We start from the raw sequence: 6,000 nt of genomic DNA on the forward strand, positions 1-6,000 counted from the left end.
TTTTTAAATATAAAAGTCCTGACCTTCCCCGTGTGTCTTCCCTACTTTTATATTTACTTGATTTCTCTTTTTCCCCTTCTAATACTCATCTCCTCTCACTTTTACTTTCTCACACACAAATATACAAAATCACACAACCACACTTACAGGAAAAAATTGAATCAGAGTTTGTACACAACATCTTGAATTCTACGTATCACCTTGGCCATGCTCTTTGTCTGTAAAATATATATAGCTTCACATGCCTTTTCAGAGATATTCCATTTCTCAAAGGTAAAACTAGAGCCATCTACAACATCGCTGATTATTAGAGAAATGCAAATCAAAGTTACAATGAGGTACCACCTCACACTGGTCAGAATGGCCATCCTCAAGAAGTCTGCAAATAAAAAGTGCTGGAGAGGGTGAGAAGAAAAGAGAACCCTCCTATACTGTTGGTGGGTATGTAAATTGGTGCAACCACTATGGATAACAGTATGGAGCTTCCTTAAAAAACTAAAAATAGAGTTACCATATGATTCAGCAATCCCACTCCTGGGCATATAACTGGAAAAGACAAGAACTCTAATTTGAAAAGAAACATGCACCCCAACAGTCATAGCAGCACTATTTACAGTAGTCAAGACATCAAAGCAACCTAAGTGTCCATCAACAGATGATAAAGAAGATATGGTATATTTATACAATGGAATATGGAATTTATACAATGGAATATTACTCAGCCATAAAAAAGAATGAAATATTGCCATTTGCAGGAATGTGGATGGACCTAGAGATTATCATACTGAGTGAAGTAGGTCAGACAGAAAGATAAATATTATATGATATCACTTATATGTGGAATCTAAAAAATAATACAAATGAATTTATTTACAAAGCAGAAATAGACTCACAGACATAGAAAACAAACTTATGGTTACCAAAGGGCAAAGGTGGGGAAGGGATAAAGTAGGAGTATGCGATTAACAGATACTCACCACTATATATAAAATACATATAAAAAATACATAAAATACACTATATATAAAATACTCACCACTATATATAAAATACACTATATATAAAATACAACAAGGATTTATTGTATAACACAGGGAACTATATTCAGTATCTTGTAATAACCTATAACAGAAAAGAATCTGAAAAAAATATATGTATATTAAAAAAATATATATATATATATGTATAACCGAATCACTTTGCTGTATATCTGAAACAAACACAATATTGTAAATCAACTATACTTTCACTAAACAAACAAAAAGAATAACTAGAGCCATCTAAGATGGAGGGGTATTACACAATTGAATGTGAACCACTCAGTTGTACTAGAGACTTCCATCTTCAGCCATTATGGAATAATTAGTACCAGACTAGTTCTCCTGCTATAAGAAAAATAAAACTGAAAGTGTTCACACTTTAGATGACAATCAGAGGAGGAATGTAATCACTGAGAAAAGGAAAATACGTGATGTCAGCCCCATAATCACCTTCAGCTTCCTGTCTAGAAGTACCTTCTGGACTGTGGTGCAGGAAGGGGTAACTTAAGCAAAGCACAATGATCTCACTGATCTGATGGGTTAATGATTTGAGTTCAGGTTCGCTTAGGTGGTTAAAATTTGTGTGCTGGGTATCAGAGAGAAAGGGTCTGTATATAGAGAGATAACTCTAAAATATGCATAGGAGTCTCCTTGAATCTTTCACTGAACACTAAATTATGCATGCACAGAAAAAGACTCTGTGAGCCATGGTAGAGGATAATTATTGAGAAACTGTGAGCTGTGCAAAGATTCCAGATATTGCATAGGTTTGGAGACACTGGAGGTCTGACAAGTCAGAATAGAAAGACCTCACTGAACATACTGGGCATTCCTTTGAGATTTCAGATGGGCAGAGACTTAGGAGTAGGTCTATTTTAGCTATAGAATAAGAATTACTCTATACTCTCCCTAAAAACATTAAAAACAAGTCTCAAAAGGATCAAGCTAATCTGTGAGTAAATTTACCACCTGACAGAACAAAAGTCAACAGTCTTCAAAGGAAGACAAATAAACCACATACAACAATGTAAAATCCACAATTTCCAGCATACAGTGAAAAAAATCACTAGCTATGTAAGGAAATAGAAAAATGTGACCTATAACCAAGGGAAAAAAACAGTCAAAAGAAACAGACCCAGAAATACAGATAATGGAATTAATAGATAAGAACTTTAAGTAAAAACCAGACATAATAGGTGGACAGATGAAATTTCCATATAGAAACTATAAAAAGAACCAAATGGAAATTCTAAAAGTAAAAATTATGATATAAGAAATTAAAATTTTACTGAATGGTTTAAATAGCGGATTGGACATGGCAGAAGAAGAGATCAAAGTACTTGGAGCACAGAAAGTAGAAAGACTGAAAAAAATGAATAGATCCCAGGGATCCAAGGGACAATATAAAATGGTCCAATACAGGTGTAACTGGAGTCGTAGTAGGAAAGGAAAGAGAAATTGAGTCACAGAAAGTGTTTGAAGACCTGATGACCAAGTTTTCCCCCTTATTTGATGAAAAATATTAACCAACAGACCCCAGAAACTCAGCCAATCTCAAGAAGCAAAAATATAAGCAAAACCACACCTAGACACCTTGTAGTTATATTGCTGAGACAAAAATAAATTAAAAAAAATTAAATAGCCAAGCAATCACATACAGAGGAATAAAAATTTAAATACTGATTTCTCATCAGAAATAATGAAAGCCAGAAGACAATGGAATAACCTCTTTAAAATGCTGAAAGAAAAAAAGGAAAAACTTGCCAGTTGAGAATTCTGTCTCCTTCAAAATGTGAAGGCAAAAGAAAGCCTTTCTTTAGATAAACAAAAAGTGAGATAATTCACCACTAGCAGACAGGCACTATAAGAAATATTAAAGGACGTCCTTTGAGCTGAAGGAAAATTGCACAGACAAAGGAGTGAAGAGCATCCTTATATATGTGGGTAACCATAATAATTTTTATTTTCTAATTTTATGATTTCCTTAGAAGTGATTGTGTAAAAGTATGGTTTATAATATATTCAGAAGTAAAATATATGGAAATATCACATTGTAAGATTCTTATAATATATATGAAGTGGCATCAGATTAATTCATAAAAGGTTATGATAAGCTAAGAATGCAAATAATACTTCCTAGACCAACCAGAAAAAATAAAAACCAAATAGGTATGGTTAAAAGCTAATTTAACCATAAATTAGGAGGGGCTTCCCTGGTGGCGCAGTGGTTGAGAGTCCGCCTGCCGATGCAGGGGACACGCGTTTGTGCCCTGGTCCGGGAAGATCCCACATGCCGCGGAGCGGCTAGGCCCGTGAGACACGGCCACTGGGCCTGCGTGTCCGGAGCCTGTGCTCCGCAACGGGAGAGGCCACAACGGTGAGAGGCCCACGTACCGCAAAAAAAAAAGAAAAAAGAAAATTATAACTAATATCTCTCATGAACATAGACAAAAATATTTAACAGAATATTAGCAAACCAATCTAATGATACATAAAAATGATAATATATCATGACCAAGTAGAGTTTATTCCAGGAGTGCAATATTGGTTTAATATTTGAAAATCAGTGTAATTCATCACATCTACAAAATAAAAGAGAACAGTGACATGATCATGTCAACATATGTAGATAAAGAACTTAAAATGACCATTCATGAAAAAAAAACCCACCAGTTTTAGTGAACTAGGAATGAAGGGAACTTATTTAACCTGATAAAGATCATTTATGAAAAACCTACAACTAACTTCCTCCACCCCATTAAGTTCAGGGACAAGGCGAGACTGTCTGCTTTCACCGTTTTTCAACATCCTACTGAATGTCCTAGTCAGGGCAACAAAGAAAAATAAAAAAAGAAACAAAATCCATAGTGTTTAGAGAGGCGAAAAAAAAAAAAAGGACTTCCGTGGTGGTGCAGTGGTTAAGAATCCGCCTGCCAATGCAGGGGACACGGGTTCAAGCCCTGGTTCGGGAAGATCCCACACGCCGGAGCAACTAAGCCCGTGCGCCACAACTACTGAGCCTGTGCTCTAGAGCCCACGAGCCACAACTACTGAAGCCCGTGGGCCTAGAGCCCGTGCTCCGCAACAAGAGAAGCCCCCACAATGAGAAGCCTGCACGCAGCAACAGAGTAGCCCCTGCTGTCCGCAACTAGAGAAAGCCCACGCGCGCAGCAACGAAGACCCAACGCAGCCAAAAATAAATAAATAAATAAATTTTTTAAAAAGGAAGAAGAAGCAAAACTGTTTTTATTCATGGATGTACTAGAAACAAGGATCAGGCCTAGTCATATTTTTGACCATGTCACCAGTCACCAAACCATATAACCGTTTAGACAACTGCCAGGAAGTCCTCCTAATATTCTGGGCCTGACCTTTCAGGATTTATGTCAAAACAAAGGCAACCGAACGCTGCTATGAAAGGACTGTTTTCTGTAATGGAAAGAACTGTGGGAGAGAAGTGCTCTATTGCTGGATTTACAAGTAAGAAACAGTATGACTTTGATCAATTTAGCTCATCTCTGCCTCTATATCTTCATCTGTATAAAATGGGAAAGTTAATCATTTCCAACCCTAAGACTCCAATTTTGGTCCTGAATAGGCAAATATTTGTTCATTAATCTTCTAGCCCTAGAGAAAATGAGGGTAGCCAGAGCCATGCTCCATCCCAGTTTCCTGAGAGTACTGAGAGCCTTAGACTCCGTGAGCTGTACCACAAAAATATACCAAAGACACATCCTCTTCTCACCATCTCCCACTGTCATCTCTCACCTGCACTAGCTTTTTTTTTTTTTTTTTTCTTTTTTGGCCTCACCACACGGCTTGTGGGATCTTAATTCCCCAACCAGGGATTGAACCTGGGCCCTCGGCAGCGAGAGCGCAGAGTCCTAACCACTGGACCGCCAGGGAATTTCCCTGCAATACCCTTTTAATTGGTCTTCCTGTTTACATTTTACCTTCCTTCAATCCATCCTCCACCAGTAGCCAAAGAGATATTTTTAAGAATAAGTCAGAGCATATGTCTTCTGCTTCAATCCCTCCAATGGATTTCTCATTGATCTGGAATTAAACCCCAATTCTTTTTTTTTTTTTTTTTTTGGTGGTACGCAGGCCTCTCACTGTTGTGGCCTCTCCCGTTGCGGAGCACAGGCTCCAGACGCGCAGGCCCAGCGGCCATGGCTCACGGGCCCAGCCGCTCCGCAGCATGTGGGATCTTCCCGGACCGGGGCACGAACCCGCGTCCCCTGCATTGGCAGGCAGACTCTCAACCACTGCGCCACCAGGGAAGCCCAAACCCCAATTCTTGACTGGGGCTAATCAGGCCTAAACGACGTGGCTCCTGATTACTTTTCGGACTTCACCTTTTAGGCCTTGTGTCACCTTGTTCACTACTCTCCAGTTACCCTGGCCTTCCTGTCCCGTAAGGATGCCAATCCAGTCTCTGCCTAATGGCCTTAGTCTTTACTTGGACACCCTCTTCCCAGATCTGGACATGGCTGATTCTTTCTCTTTATCCAGATCTCAGAGAGGCCTCTTTCTACCACCCTGTCTAAAGTAGACACATCCTCTGCCTTACTTTGTAAAGACGCTCTTTCACTTTAGCCATTTTCATTTTCTTCATTCCTTAGTGCAATGGGTAATTTTCCTACTTATGCATTGTCTGCTTCCTTCACCAGACTTTCTCTCTCTTGTTCACAGCTGTTGGCCTTTGTCTGGAGCAGTGTCTGGCATGGATTAGACACTCAAGATACCTTTTTTTGGGGGGTGGGGGCTACGTCGCACAGCATGCGGGATCTTAGCTCCCCAACAAGGTATCTAACCTGCGCCCCCCCGCAGTGGAAACAGGAAGTCTTAACGACTGGACCGCCAGGGAAGTCCCTCAATATACCTTTTCGAATGAATGAATGAGCTCCACCCTATCAGACTATATATCTGGCTTGAGTGGCCACTGAACCAGCCCACC

This window comes from Neophocaena asiaeorientalis, unplaced genomic scaffold (genome assembly GCF_003031525.2).
Source record: "Neophocaena asiaeorientalis asiaeorientalis breed wild unplaced genomic scaffold, Neophocaena_asiaeorientalis_V1.1 scaffold43, whole genome shotgun sequence".
Classification (NCBI taxonomy): Eukaryota; Metazoa; Chordata; class Mammalia; order Artiodactyla; family Phocoenidae; genus Neophocaena; species Neophocaena asiaeorientalis.